Source organism: Trichomycterus rosablanca, chromosome 1 (assembly GCF_030014385.1).
Source record: "Trichomycterus rosablanca isolate fTriRos1 chromosome 1, fTriRos1.hap1, whole genome shotgun sequence".
NCBI classification, from domain to species: domain Eukaryota; kingdom Metazoa; phylum Chordata; class Actinopteri; order Siluriformes; family Trichomycteridae; genus Trichomycterus; species Trichomycterus rosablanca.
In genome coordinates, this window is record NC_085988.1 from 9,310,672 (window position 1) to 9,327,393 (window position 16,722).

Consider the following 16,722-nt stretch of genomic DNA (forward strand, 5'->3'; position numbering starts at 1 on the left):
TGTACCGCGGTGACAAGCAGACAATCTGGCGATGCGTGGTGGAAAAGCCGGCGTTTATAAGCGGTAGCTGATTAGATGGAAAATGAGGCACAGGTGAGTGAGGTCCGCCCTCCAGCGATCCATTGGCTGGCTTCCACTGCAATTTCTGGGGACAGTACCGCTCCAAGCCGCTGGGGGGAGAAGGAAGCCGGGCAGGCAAAAACACACACACATATCTAACAAGAACAAAAAGCGAAAGTCCGAAATAAACTTTAACGAAAAATAAACGGAGGATAACAGAACTAACAAAGTACACAAGCGGAAAATACAAATGAAGATATAACCATAGAAAACGAAAGTAACAAGGTAAGAGCGGATTATAACACTGACAGCTTCAGTGCCTTAGTTACAGCAGTGATTTCTGCCAGCTGGGCGGAAGCTGGTTGTGGTATGATTCCATCCTCTAAGGTCTCAAACTGTCCCTGTTTTTCACTTACCACAGCATATGAGGCCACCAACCCCTCATTGCTCTTGTAGCAGCATCCATCACAGTACAGGTCCATGTCTCTTTCTCCTAGAGGTTCGGTGCTCAGTTCCTCCCTAACCCTTAGCGCTTTGCTAGCTACTAATTCACAAATGTGTAGCTCATCTTCGTCTACTCTACCAGGAAGTGTGCTGGTCATGTTAACGGTTTTTGCAGGTGCAAAAGAGATGCTTGGCTGAAGCAGGGTGTCACTAATCTTTGAACGCCTAGCATTAGATAGTGTAAACGCAGCTGAGGTCAAGAATGCTACCACCCCATGCGATGTGTTGATTACCAAAGGATGACACATAACAATGTGGGCTGTTTTATCCACTGCTGTGGCTAATGCTGCTAAATGTTTAGTACATTGTGGTTGTCGCTGTACTACAGGATCCAATTTAGAGCTATGGTATTGGAGAATTTGTCTTTCCCCGTTGCTCCCCCCTCTCTGAAAAAGAACAGCATTTACAATGCCCTCTTTTTCAGAGACATCCAGATAAAAAGGTTTGGTGTAGTCAGGGGACTGCAGATGCTCTGCAAGTGCGAGTGCTTGTTTTACTTCTACAAAACTGGCTTCCAGGCTGGTACTCCACTCAATTAGAGCAGTGAGGTTACGTTGACCCAGTCTGGTCACTTCAGCCCTCAGTGTTGAGGTTAGGCCTGTGTAATTTGGGATGTAATTTCTACTATAGCCCGTCAGACCTAAAAAAGATAACATCTGGCTGACTGTTTTAGGTTTAGGGAAGGCTCGGATCGTTTGTACAGCTTTCATTGTCAATGTGTGTCCCTTTGGAGAAATACAACGACCTAAGAAGGTGACAACGGGTCAACAAACCTGTAATTTGGATTTGTTGACTTTATATCCTGCTTGTGCTAGCCTACAAAGGACCGTCTGGGTGTCTGTAAGGCAGGTGCGTGAGTCAGTGCAGGCAATAAGTAGGTCGTCTACATACTGAATTAGTGCTGTGTCGGTGTCCAGCAATTGGTCAGTCAGCAGCTGGGAAAGATCTTGTTTCAGACACTTGTTAAAAATACCGGGACTGTCCTTGTAACCTTGTGGTAGTCTAGTGTAGGTGTATTGTTGTCCCCGATATGTGAAAGCAAAAATGTTTGCTAAATGTGATGGTACTGGTATGCAGAAGAAAGCGTTGGCTAAGTCAATAACTGTGAAGAACTTGTGTTCATGGGTCAAGTTCTGTAGTGATCTGTAGGGGTCTGGGACAGGTATGCTTTCAGTGACAGTCACCTGATTGATCAGTCTCAAGTCATGTACCATCCTGTATTCGTCCTTGTCCGGCTTTTTAACTGGAAGTATGGGTGTGTTCCAATTTGATTGGGTTGGGACTAAGACACCAGTATCCAATAGGCCTTGTATAGTGGGGGCAATGCCAGTCTCCGCCTCAGCAGAGAGTGGGTATTGCCTTTTATATACGACCTCCGCCTCAGGTTTCAAAGAAATAGGGGCGACATGATGTTTTACATGCCCTACGTCTATTTTGGAGGTAATCCATAAAGAAGTAGGGACAGTCTTTAGCATCTGATCAGCCAGGTGGTGATCTGTGTGTTCGCGTCCATGGTGACGTGGGAGGGAAACCTGTTCATAATGTACATTGTCCACACACTTAGTCAATTTTCCAATACTTACTGTCCTGAGTTCGTGACAGATATGGAACGTCCGTCGGTGCATATGTCAGGGTCTGTGCAAGACATACCATAGGACCAAGGGATCTAGCTTCAGAACCTTTAGCCAACATCAAGGAGACATGTGGTGCCTGCGAGATGTCCGGATCCATTCTGAAGTATTCTTTCTGCTCCTGGTTTAGCTGCACCGCTGCTGCTACTCCCTCTGGTCCTAAGAAAATGGCTACACTACACAATTGGTTATTTAATCCTTCCATGTTTTGTTTCCATAAGTCATCATAAAGGTCATCAGGGTCTCTGGTGTAGTACAAGGTACAATGGTATGGGTCTTGTGGGGGAACCAAGCAGGCTTGTGCCATCAACCAGGGTTTCCACAAGTTAAATACATACATTAAATTGGATGTGTTACCTTGTTTGTCGGGTGCGGTCAATCTAGCCCAGTAGATGTCGCAGGACTGAGGCTTTGGCTCAGAAACAGGCTGCATTACACAAATTCTGGCCTCTGGAGGAGGCTCCTGGCCTGGTAAAACTAACTTTGTACCTTGTGGGGTACAATAGACAGTGGCCGATAATTTGCACAATACATCTCTGCCCAACAGACAAATAGGACAATTTGGTGAGTATAAGAAAGAATGGCTTAATTTTAGCTGTCCAATTTCCAGAACCATAGGGGTGGTGAAGTATTGGGTCTGTGCTGTTCCCGAGTATCCAACGGTGGTGATTGTGTTTGAGGTAAGCGGAGGAATCCAATTGGGCTTACCAGTGATGACCGAAGCTGTAGCTCCAGTGTCAATCAAAAAGTCAAATTGCTCACCACCTACTCCACAGGTGACAATTGGTTCTGGGAATATGTCACGACCTGTGGTGGACACTGGGCAGCATCAGTAAGGGCCTCCAGAGTGTCCAGGGCCCTGGGGCTGGTAGGCAGGTACTAAGGGTTGATTTGGAATTTCGGGATATGTTTGTGGTGTATGTCCCTGGGTAAACCGCGACTGCGGTGTCCCCGCAGGCTGGCTGGGGTAGGGACAATATCTTGCCTGGTGGTTTGGTTCGCCACAGTTAAAACATCCAGCCCTATCTGCTCGTCTAGACTGAGAGTGTGGCCTACGTGGACCTTCATTTCGCCTTTTATGTGGGGCTGCCCATTGCTGTACAGGAGGGTTGGGACAATATTGTGGCTGGTACTGGTGCTGGTATTGGACAGGGGCAGATTGCTGTATGTACTGCTGTGGCCTCTGCGATGTTAACGGCTGGGCGGGAGTTGCGGTTTGGGCCGGCTGTACATTATTGTTAGTAAACGTCTCACTTACCACCAATTGCTTCTTTTTACTCTTGTTATCCATTTCTGCCAGTTCTAACTTAATCAGGCGTTGTTGCATATGTTGTAGTACGTCCACCTGCTCTGACTCCTTTTTATTATGTTTGGTGATGCAATGCACCACAATGGCTGTCCACTCGTCCTCCGGTTTATTTAACAGTCCTACTACATCGTCTAGTTTGTCCTGTATAGCAGTTGGGAGTGCTTTGACAACTTGCGTCTTAAATAACAATGAATTTACTGAATTGTGGTCATGTCGCTCTCCCGTGCACTGTCTCCAGGTTTTCTGAGCTCGCCTCAAGAATTCACCTCCCTCTTCACCCTTATTCATGGTCATGCCCTCTAACGCCTGTAGGTTCTTTTGTGTGGGGTACATGCTGCGTAATGCATCCCAGACATCTCCTCTATGGCGTGAAAAAGGGGTACGAGAGGACAATGCGGTAGTTCCTAGCTGTGTTTCTATTCGCCCAAAGGGCTCCCTGTAATCCATCCTCAGCATTATGGCTCTAAGGTCGCCCATACATAAATTGTCAGCTGCGGTTAACTGTTCAAACTCCTCTATCCAAGGTTGGGCTCCTTTAATTAGGGGAGGTAAGCTATTCACTAACGATTGCATATCGCGGTGAGACCATGGGACAAAAATCTGACCTCCGGAGGCAGTTTCGATCAGTGGGAGTTGCAGGTGTTTCCCGCTTCTTAGTCTGAGTCCGTCGTCAGGGTGATTGATGGGCTGTCGATGCATTTTGTCTAACATATAATCGTCTTCTAGGTGTTCCGAGATTGACGAATCAATGGGGTTCACAGGTGGTGGAGTAACAGTCATGGGAAGCGCCCTATAGTCTGTACTAGGGGATTTACGTGTTGCAGTGGGTATGGCTACAGGGTGAGTCCGTGTGACGGTCAATGTGGTGGGGTGACAGTCCTGCTGGTTTACCTGGGGGTATGTCATTGGGTGGGGGCCAGCTGATGTCAAGTGATACCCAGTCACAGTTATCTGTTCAGGGGGTCCAGGTGGCTTGGTTATGGAGGATATGGTTGGGAGAGCTTGAAAAGAGGACCTGGTTTGGTCAGAGCATACACTATTTTGTTCTGACTCACCACAATCACCACGGTTGTCTTGAGGTGAGTGTGTAGGTACCTGTTCGGGGAATCTTATCATGTTATTTTCAGGTCTCTGTCGTGTTGCGCCAGTTGGTGACTGTTGTAGATCAGTCAGTCTATCTATGGTTTGTTTGTGTTTCTGTCTTAGGTTAGCCATCTCGGTGTTTAAGTCGTCCAATATGGCCAAGTGTACACTTAACTGCCCTCCGGTCACTACCATCGTAGTCTCTTGGGCTTCCGGACGGTGATGTGTGGGTGAAGCAACATCCTGCTTGGTAGGGTCCGAATGCTCCCCATTCCTTAGCGACATCTGCTGGAGAGCTTTCAACATATTATTTGCATTTTCATATGGAGGAGGGGCCGTAGGTAGGGGTACTGTACCAGAATTCAAAACGGGTGGATCAGGGACTGGTAATTTAGGTTGAGGTGTGTCGACGTTTGGAGCCACAAGGCCTTTGTTCATTTCCCTATCTGCTTTGCTTATTACAATTTTCATATGTTGTAAACATACCTTAGTTCTAGCTAATTGGTCTTGCAGTTTTGTCAACTGTCGCCTGTATGCTAATGACTTCAGTAGCCCTCCTTGATCTAATCTCTCCTGTTGTACCCCAACTTCTCCCTGCTGGTATTCCAAAATTTTTAATCTTTGTGCAGCTGGAGGAACAGGCTCACTTGAAATTGGATACAATCCCCTAGTTACCCAACTACGAAATAATTTTTTATATTTCTCCCCTTCCTTGTCTCTACCTTTTGTTGGAGTGGTGTCTTTAATCCTATTAATAACTACCTGCTGCAATTGTCCTGCTGTTAGATCTCCCATTTTAGGTTACACTAATGTTATTTATTGTTAACAGGGCAGTTAAAGTCAAACACAAGTGTGATGGACTGTATAAAGTTTCAAGCTAAAAGGCAACACACACCAAGTTATTCACCTGAGGAGGAATTGGTCTTACTCAGAGGTGGGGAGTCGCAGATGATGTTAGTCACTCGTGACGTCACTTTAGCTCCGCCTCTTGAGGGTCGTCCAGGGCTTCCTGGTGGGATTCCTCCAATTCGCTACTTACTGCAAAAAAGGGACCACATACAGTATTTCTAAAGTTTATCATCAACATTTGCAATGGAAGTCTTTAAACTTTTGGATCACGTAGCCACGTTTTTCCTAACTCCACAACCCCCACACTAGGGTTGGACGATATAGCTAAAATTTATATCACGATATGATTCCTAGTTTCGGTCGACACGACACAATTCCGACATTGACACGAACAACACAAATCTCAGAAAAACTGCCAAAAACAACAACATTGAAAAGCCTCACTTGCAAACCTTTGAACCTTGCAACCGTCTACGAAATCTCACCCTTCGCAACTACACAATATTTTAGAAACAGTAGTATAATAGCTTTTACCTTTTACTAGTATTCAGCATTTGTATACAGAGAAAAACACGACATCACTCTCAAATAAACATAAGCTTTGACAATATATAATCTAATATATTACCATATGTCCTAATCAGAGGTGGAAAGAGTACCAAAAAATTGTATTCAAGTAGAAGTACCATTACTTTAATGAATCTTTACTTAATTACAAGTAAAGTTACTACTCTAAAAATCTACTCAAGTAAAAAGTAGAAAGTAACTCATTTTAAAATGTACTCACCGAGTAAACAGTAGGGGGTCTCCTCTGTGTAATGCAAACAGGAGTGGATACAAACCTCACAACAGTAGTATTTAATTCAAATGCAATAGAAGAAACGTTGTCCTTAACTCAAATGCAATAGAAGAAACATGTCGATGCAACAATTAAAACAGTTAGGGATGTGTAATGCGTCATTTCAAATGACATAAAACTTTTTCAAACTGTATAACCACTAGCGATGTGTCGCAAAATGATTCGAATCTATGAACCGGCTCTTCTAACCGAAACAAAGGAATCGACTCTTCCGGGAGTCGTTATGCGAATAAACGGCTCTTTAAAAGGAACCGAGACAAATGAATCGACTCCCCGTCGTAAAATTCGCTGCAGCAGTTCCCCAGCCGCGATTTCTTTACCGTTTTTATATTGCTCAGTAACAGATGTTATTTAAAATGTAGCAATTACTAATACAAAACATACTCAAATAAAAGTAAAATTACAGTCTGTGTGATGTGCTTTAAAAACTACTCTGTTACAGTAGCCAGTGTAATCAGAGCGGCAACACTGAACACTGGCTTCGTGTATGTGGCGTACGTCATCATGCACTGATGTATGACGCTACCCACATTAAAACACACTTAATAAGGTACCATAACAAATACTTGTCTTAACTCACAGTTATCTTAAGATTATAAAAATAAATTTGATTATAAAATTAACTGCAGCACTTACCCAATCCAGGCGTACAAAGACAAAGATAGCCGATGGACAAGAGATACGGCAAGCTGCGCACAGAGCCAAAATGGCGCCGACGGACAAAAGAACTCACTGCGCTCCCCGCACATAGAGCTAAAATGGCGCCGGCGGACAAAGGATATCCTGCGCTGCCAGAGCTAAAATGGCGCCGGCGGACAAAGGATACCCCGCTGCGCTGCCAGAACCAAAATGGCGGATAGACAGGAAACCACACTGCGTTCTCAAGAAAAAAAATGGCGGATAGACAGAAAAGCACACTGCGTTGTCAAGAAAAAAAATGGCGGATAGACAGAAAAGCACACGTGTGCAAGATGGCGGACAAACAAAAGGTTACATACAAATACACACACAAACACTGACAAACAAACTCCTGATGTACCATTTATCGAACCGAATTTAGAATTTAGAATAAACAAATTACTCGAGCCCCGTTGCCAAAACAGACGAGCCCGAATTTAGCATAATCTTATAGATCGAATCCCGTTCCCAGAACCAAAAGATTCTTTCAAGATTAAACGGCGCTCCGTTGCCCAAACAGACAAGCCCGTATATAGGACAATCTTATTGATCGAATCCCGTTCCCAGCACCGACAGATTCTTTCAAGATTTCCCACACGAATTACGAATTCCGCTTCCATAACAGACAAATTCGTTAGAATTTAGAACAAGCTTCTTAATCAAATCCCGCTACCATAACAGACAGATTCTTTTAAGGTTTGTTACAATCGAATTGGTCAAGTCCCGCTCCCATAACAGACAGACTTCCCTTTCACTCCAATAACAATGGCGCCTTTTACCATTTATTAGACCGGTCTGGTTCAACCTCAGCCATCAGGAAACATACATTTTTAGCTTCGGCATATATTCACAGCTTTAAACTATCTAATGATACTTTAGTAATTTAATCAGACACTTACGGATTCCGAGATTCACTTTCACACTCAATACGCTAAATAATAAATGCATCTAATATATACAGAGAACGTCTGTTTACCTTGTAGGCGCGCCTTGTACTGAGTACAAAAGGTCCTCGGAATTTCGGTCTTTAGCTCAGTCAGCTGAATTAATTTGCTGCTACTTCAGGTTTCTATGAACCGTCCTCTGCTACCATCTGTTAGGACGAATCTTTTTGTCGCAAGACCTTGAAGAAAGCAGTCATGGAATCCAGAAAGTACTCTACAAAACACTTTATTAAGTGTAAAAATGATCTGTGAATATATGCCAGAGCTAAGCCGATCAGCGCTCCTTTCTCCTGCAGTCTAGACACATAACCACAAAAGCAAGAGTGCCAGCTTCTGTTTGCGCCGTCCTTTTAAACTAGTCTAGGCTCCTCCCCCGCTGCTGCTGTTGGAGCCAATGAAATGTGCTAAAGAGGCCCAGGCTCCGCCCACCCCCTATCATGGCAGCGGCCATTTTGAACAATAGACCATGCGGCGGCCATGCGGCATGCATGTCGTAAAACTTGGAAAGTGCCGTAAAACTTCCCATATTGAAATTATGTTTAATAATGATGTTATGTTCCAAAAAACCTAACACAGTTTTGGTCAATTTGGTTTTGATAAAGTTTTAAATCTTTGAATTATTGTGTAAAGTTAGATTGAAGAGCATAACTTTCCATGTGTTCATTACAACCTACAGGGGTTGGACAAAATAACTGAAACACCTGTCATTTTAGTGTGGGAGGTTTCATGGCTAAATTGGACCAGTCTGGTGGCCAATCTTCATTAATTGCACATTGCACCAGTAAGAGCAGAGTGTGAAGGTTCAATTAGCAGGGTAAGAGCACAGTTTTGCTCAAAATATTGCAATGCACACAACATTATGGGTGACATACCAGAGTTCAAAAGAGGACAAATTGTTGGTGCACGTCTTGCTGGCGCATCTGTGACCAAGACAGCAAGTCTTTGTGATGTATCAAGAGCCACGGTATCCAGGGTAATGTCAGCATACCACCAAGAAGGACAAACCACATCCAACAGGATTAACTGTGGACGCAAGAGGAAGCTGTCTGAAAGGGATGTTCGGGTGCTAACCCGGATTGTATCCAAAAAACATAAAACCACGGCTGCCCAAATCACGGCAGAATTAAATGTGCACCTCGACTCTCCTGTTTCCACCAGAACTGTCCGTCGGGAGCTCCACAGGGTCAATATACACAGCCGGGCTGCTATAGCCAAACCTTTGGTCATCTGTGCCAATGCCAAACGTCGGTTTCAATGGTGCAAGGAGCGCAAATCTTGGGCTGTGGACAATGTGAAACATGTATTGTTCTCTGATGAGTCCACCTTTACTGTTTTCCCCACATCCGGGAGAGTTACGGTGTGGAGAAGCCCCAAAGAAGCGTACCACCCAGACTGTTGCATGCCCAGAGTGAAGCATGGGGGTGGATCAGTGATGGTTTGGGCTGCCATATCATGGCATTCCCTTGGCCCAATACTTGTGCTAGATGGGCGCGTCACTGCCAAGGACTACCGAACCATTCTGGAGGACCATGTGCATCCAATGGCGGTGCCGTGTATCAGGATGACAATGCACCAATACACACAGCAAGACTGGTGAAAGATTGGTTTGATGAACATGAAAGTGAAGTTGAACATCTCCCATGGCCTGCACAGTCACCAGATCTAAATATTATTGAGCCACTTTGGGGTGTTTTGGAGAAGCGAGTCAGGAAACGTTTTCCTCCACCAGCATCACGTAGTGACCTGGCCACTATCCTGCAAGAAGAATGGCTTAAAATCCCTCTGACCACTGTGCAGGACTTGTATATGTCATTTCCAAGACGAATTGACGCTGTATTGGCCGCAAAAGGAGGCCCTACACCATACTAATAAATTATTGTGGTCTAAAACCAGGTGTTTCAGTTATTTTGTCCAACCCCTGTATATTACCTTTTTATGTCAATCACCTTTGCTTTCTCACTTGATTGGACGGGTTAGTGTTCAGCCGGATAGAGCCTTTTTGTGATTGGATGAGAGTGAGGAGGCGGGTGTTGGGGAGGAGAAGGTGTGCGCGCGGGAGTGTGTGGATGTGTGTGTGAAGGGAGAACGGGAATGAGAGGGTAAAGTTATGATTATTCCGAGATTTTCTGAATAAATTAAAAGTGAAACTCCAGTCCTAGGTTGTCAGCTAGATTACCTAATGACAGTGCTGGGTTGTATCTGCCGTATGTTGTCAGTCCGATAACTTTTAAGCAGTGCAGCGTGTTTCCACTGTATAAATGTCTTAAAGTATCCTAGCTTTTCAATTCGTAAGCTAGTGTGTATCAGTACAGCCGATTGAAGACGGCTATAACAGTTAGATTTTCGTCAGTATCCGGTTCTTTGTACCTGAGACCGAGGGACTGATGTTACGGCCGCGTGAGGACCGTTACACACCTGTTTTCACCAACGCCTGATAGTGGGACTTTCGTCCTTGGAAGTTCGTTCCTCCGAGCATCGTTCTACAGGTTGGCCAATCCGGTGTGAGTAAAGAAACCCTTTCATTCACCTGAGACGGGGTAAGGAATTGTGGCATTCTTTTATTTCTTTTTTGTTTGCTCCAAGGAGTGAAGCGGCCAGTGCTTTATTGTTTTAAGGCCCCAACGCACTCGAGCGACGGAACAGGCCTGCAACGGGTTAAGAACTTTATTTGGGTATTGCCGGCATTAGTATGATGCATGCATGCTTGTTATATAGTACCTAAAGGGGAACTATATTTTATTTGACTTATTGAAGTAATAACTGTTGAGGGTTTCAGTTTCTTTCTAAGGAAATATATATTTAATTTATTTGTTCATTTAAAGTAACAGGGTTACATAAGTTTGTTTCATATGTGCTTTGTTTTATAACTATTTTATAAGATTGCATTTGTGTTATTGAATAAACCCTAAAAAGGTTATTGAAATTATTTAGAACTTCAATTTTGTAGCTAAAACTATTCCTGAGAGGATAAATAATTATAATTTATAAATACTTTGATTTAAGTTAAAAAGTATACAATAAAGCGTGTAAATAGTGTGTTATTTAAGTGTATTTGTTGGTTTATTTCACTTATTGTGTACTGTTGGTTGTCTAGTAAAATCATCTAGAAAACACTAAGACTAAGTAAGAACTTTACATTGTTCACAGGACCCAGGGCCCCATCCTTATTTCCTTGACATAGGTCTAAGCTTTCACCTTAGGGGGATTGGGGCGCTACATATTGCTGCTGTTTGAGTCGGTCATCTTCTAGACCTTCATCAGTGGTCACAGGACACTGCCCACGGGGCGCTGTTGGCTGGATGTTTTTGGTTGGTGGACTATTCTCAGTCCAGCAGTGACAGTGAGGTGTCTGACCCACTCATACCAGCACAACACACACTAACACAACACCACCACCATGTCAGTGTTACTGCAGTGCTCAGAATGATCCACCACCTAAATAATACCTGCTCTGTGGTGGTCCTGTGGGGGTCCTGACCATTGAAGAACAGCATGAAAGGGGGCTAACAAAGGATGTAGAGAAACAGATGGACTACAGTCAGTAATTGTGGAACTACAAAGTGCTTCTATATAGTAAGTGGAGCTGATAAAATGGACAGTGAGTGTAGAAACAAGGAGGTGGTTTTAATGTTATGGCTGATCAGTGTAAATACATCGTACCATTAAATACATGAACCTTACAGGTGTATGTAAAGCTCTGACATTAGCTGGTCATCATCTGATACTGCTGGTGACTTTCTTGAGTTCAAGCGACTGTCTATAAATTAGTGATTTTTTAAATAGGAAATAGTGAGGCGATGTTACAAAATCAGTACTGGAATGCAGGGCAGATGTGAGATGTGGAAACACTGTTATATTATCTGTGATCCTGATGTTCTTGATCTACAGAATGAGCTTCATTTTCATTTTTTCCTTACAGAAACACCGGTTCCTCCTGAAGTAACAGCTGAAGAGAACATTTATAAAAGCTACAGTATAGCAGGTGAGGATACAAATACGATTTGAGTTCATAAAAGTACCAGGACCTCTGAGATTCCCCTGCTGTAAAAAAAAAAAAAAAACACACCAGCATTAGCAGGATCAGTCGATTGCTGGTTTAAGATTTTTTTTTAACCAACGAATACTGATACTAGTTCTGGTTTTGTGTTCAAAATGCTGATCAGTGACCAACAAAACCAGCAGAAACGTGTTCAAATCACAACAAATGCTGATCATGAACAAGGTCTGCTGGTAAAGTAAAATGTGTTAAACAGAATGATGATTAAAATGTTTATTATTATTGTGTTTGTTTTGTGTGTACAGATGCTGCAGGAAGGAACTGTTCTTACACACTGATCATCTTCTTCTCCATCCTGGTATCATCACTCCTACAGTTCTGCTGTTAGGAAACATTTAGATCTTAGTACAAATACTGTGAACTCATGAAAGTGTTGCTCATCTCCTTCACACCACCAAAAACCTCCACTCTTCAACTTGCAGATGCAGACTCAGCTTTATTGTCATTCAACCATGTACATGATAGAATGAAATACTGTTACCCAGGCCTCGGTGTGTGTGACATGAATAAAATAATAGACTAAGATAAGTATAAAAATAGAATAAACTAAGACACTAAAAAAGTACAAGTAAAAAGTATTGCACAAAAAAACTGCAGTAGCTTATATTGTCTAAAATTCATAAATGCACTGTTTACTGTGACCTCTGTATATATCATGCTTTTTAATGTATAGGTCTAATATGTATATGTACAGACACTCATACATGTGTACAGCTCCTCCGTGGCCCTTTATTCTTCATTATTCTTTATTCTTATTCAGCTTATTGCTTCGTACAGAAGTCTCACTTCAGCAAACACTGTGAAATACTTATAAAGTCCACACGCATTTGAGTCTTTTTACATCTCTTAAATTAGCGTAGATTAATAAGCTTTCTCAAACACGTGAGCACAACCGAATGTAAATCAAATAAAGATGCTTATGATGTACATCACTGTCCATAAAAATGCACAATGACAGCAAATACAACAATAAATGAAATACAATTACTGTGTGCGCCTCTTAGACCATGTGCAGATAAAGTTAAGCTGCGTCCGGAATCGCATACTTCCATACTCAATAGTACGCGAAATGAGTACGCGAGAGCGGTTAGTATGTCCGAATACATAGTATACACAAAGAGGTACGCGAGAAGTACCCGGATGACCTACTTATTGGGCAGCCATGTTTGAGTATGCAAGCGATGCACACTTTCGGTCCGCTAATGTATCCCATAATGCAACTGGAGCTGCATAGGCGATCGAAGCAGAATAAGAAACAGGAAAGATAGCGGTCCTCTGTTTACAAGTGTAATTAAGATAAATAAAATAAAAATTTTAAAGCTTTATATATATCTCCAACACGTGGCTCATTGTCTGACTCTCAAAACCTTTTAGATGCCATTTTTGTTTAGGCCGTTTAGATTTTTGCTACAACACAAAATTGGGGTTTTACCCACTCACTCACTGTTTTAACCGCTTATCCAATCAGGGTCACGGGGAGGGGGGTGCTGGATCCTATCCCAGCTTTTCAATAAGTGCAAGGCACACAGTAACACCCTGGACGGGGCCACACACACACACCCATTCACCTACAGGGAAATTCAGTGTCTCCAACTAACCTGACTGCATGTTTTTGTACTGTGGGAGGAAACCGGAGCTTCCAGAGGAAACCCACAAAGACACAGGGAGAACATGCAAACTCCACACAGAAAGGACCCGGACCGCCCCGCCTGGGAATTGAACCCAGGACCTTCTTGCTGTGAGGCGACAGAGCTACTTATTTAAAATAGCACTAACGTGTAAACGTTTGAGTTTGTACTGATGAGTATATTTATTTAACACTCGGACAACAACACTTAAACCACCTTAAACAACAACAACAACAACGAGCAATTTATCAATACAGATAATAATTATCTAGAAGAAGACAGTCCCGCAACGGGGATCCGTGATGATAGTTTTAACTGTAAAAATCTGTTTCAATTCAACAATTCAACATCAGATCTATGACATTTTTACAGTGCACCACTTGTTCCTTGTACAATTCTTACATTACTTTAAGTAATTTCAGATGAGTAACTTGTTCTTTAAGCACTGCTTTAATGTCTTCAGCTTGTTTCTGAAGAATATAGTCACATATGTGATTTATAGCAGCTTGTCTCCGTTGTTTGATAGAGATTCTTGTCATCTCCTGAGACATCCATTTCATCAAAGCTATCAACTCCTCTGCCTTGTTAGAACAGATACACAGGCCCGCCTGATGTTCTTGTTCATGTTCTTGATTGGGCCTTAATTCAGTGTCTCTTGGTTTGACTAAGGCGTCATTTGGTCCGACGTTCGGCACAACTGCGACAGTTTCGTCCTCCTTTGCAGTAAAACTGTTCTTATTCCACATCTTCAGTAGCTCATCAGAGAATTCAACGTTGTCCAGATCAGGATCAACACAGACCCCAAACACCGGCAGATTGTCGCTGTTCAAATTTATAAACAGTTTTAAGTAATAAACTCATTTACATACAACCGCTATGTTACAAAAAAGAATAGTGAGTCATGAATATTGTTTCATTTGTAGTTTCTTACCTGCTGGTTTGTGGCCGTCTTTCAGCCTAAGACATTTTCTACTTGAATGTGGCGCACAAGCATCACCAGATCCGAAACTGGTACGTGTTTCCTCGTGGAACCGACTCACTGACGACTCTTCGATACAGGGCGCTTCGATTCTGTAGCTTGCTTCATACTTACCAAGAATGCTGGAGTCCATTGTTGCTTCCAAACTCGTGTGACACAGGTGCCATAAATCCTTGGTGGAGTTAGGGGGTCTGGGCGGATTGTCCATGGCATTGTGGTTAAACATTTGCAAGGGATCTATACCATATGACTAGTGAGCAGTGGCTGAAATCTCTCATGGAATCACTCTCTGCATTTGTAGCCATGTACCAGTCTAAAGGAGAGATGATTATTTTCCATCCTGACACCAGAGATCAGCAGTGTTTGTTTGTTTGTTTATTAGGATTTTTTTTTTTTTTTTTTTTTTTTTTTTTTTTTAATTTTTACCCCTTTTTCTCCCCTTTTTAGCGCATCCAATTGTTCAATTAGCATCGTGCTTCCTCTCTGTCTATGCCGAACCCTGCCCTGACGGAGGTGATTGAAGCTAACCCGTATCCCCTCCGAAACACGAGCAGCAGCCAGATGCATCTTTGCCACCCACACATTGACGAGTTTGGCGCCACCTAGCGTTGCATGCGGAGAGACACACCCTAAGTGCACCCCCTCCCATCTCTGTGTAAGCGCCTCCAATCAGCCGGCAGAGAACGCAACCGCATTCTGACAGAGAGAGACCCACATCCGGTTCTTTGTCCCACCCCCGACATGAGCAACCGGCCAATCGTTGCTCATATAGCCACTCAGCTTCGAACCGGTAAAGCAAGGCTGGATTCGATACGACGCTTCTCAGAATCCAGCCCTGGTTGCAGCGCGTTTCTTTTTACCGCTGCGCCACCTGAGCGGCCTGTTTATTAGGATTTTAACGTCATGTTTTACACTTTGGTTACATTCATGACAGGAACGGTAGTTACTCATTACACAAGATTCATCAGTTCACAAGGTTATATCAAACACAGTCATGGACAGTTTAGTGTCACCAATTCACCTCACTTGCATGTCTTTGGAAACCCACACGGACACAGGGAGAACATGCAAACTCTGCACCGGACAAGCCCACCTGGGGATCGAACCCAGGACCTTCTTGCTGTGCGGCGACAGTGGAGATCAACAGTGAAGCAGAAGAAGCTAAATATAGTGTTTCTGGAGACTAGGGCTGAAACGATTCCTCGATATACTCGAGTAATTCGATTACTAAAAGTCATCGATGCAAATTTTTTTTGCATCAAAGTATCGTTTAATCTGTACAACTATATACAGCTCAAGGTGTTTTGCATGGACAACTTTTACTTTTGCACCGCATGTTTACACTGTGGGCAGGTGACGTGAAGAAGCAGAGGGCTGCGTCCGAAATATCATACTTAAACAGAACTTAACAGGACTTAAACCGGGTACTTTTCAAGTACAGTTTAATGAATACTACGTATTTGGACATGCTTGCCGCTCCTGCGTACTGTTCAGTATAGAAGTATGCGAATTTTGGACGCAGCCGAGATTTGATAGTGCGGACTGCAGAATGGAGGGAGAGAGAAAATAGCGAGGGGTGAACAGACGAAACTGGACAGAGAAAACCACAAAAAGTTTGAGATCATTTTAAGCTGAAAAAAAAAAAAACTCAGAACAACATCCACACCATCAGAGATACTCTGACTTTTCTTCATTACAACCATCAGGCAAACACACACACACACACAAACACCAGATCTACCTCATCTAGGAGATATTAAAGCTTTATGTTCTGTGTGAGCTGGAGCTGAAACTTTTAGTTCTGAAAGTTCATGTTTATGTATTATTGTTTATTATTATATATGCCTTAGTTTTAGGTTGCCTCTCTCGCTCATTTATTTATAGGAAATTAGTTATTGTAAAGTTTCTGTTAAAGCGTCTGACATCAATGAATAAAGTTACTGTTATTTATTTAATTATGTGATTATAGAACATTCAGCTTGCAAGTGTAAAAAAATCACTTTAATACTCACCTGTAACAAACTTTTTATTTGAACTGGTACAGGCAGTTTTTTGGGTATGTAGGAAAACAAAATAATTCTAATTGTTATTGATAATTATGGGTGCACTTTGTTACTGCTAACTTTATGATAAGTTCTGCC

At 42.9% G+C, this 16,722-nt stretch overlaps 1 long non-coding RNA gene across 1 annotated transcript; it reads left to right on the forward strand.

The window, feature by feature from the left end:
- The first annotated feature begins 261 nt into the window (after positions 1 to 261).
- On the forward strand, positions 262 to 13,271 carry LOC134318582 (uncharacterized). Its single transcript, XR_010013393.1, has 3 exons — positions 262 to 345; positions 11,837 to 11,899; positions 12,220 to 13,271. It is a non-coding gene; the product is annotated as an uncharacterized LOC134318582 (long non-coding RNA).
- The last annotated feature ends 3,451 nt before the right edge of the window (positions 13,272 to 16,722 follow it).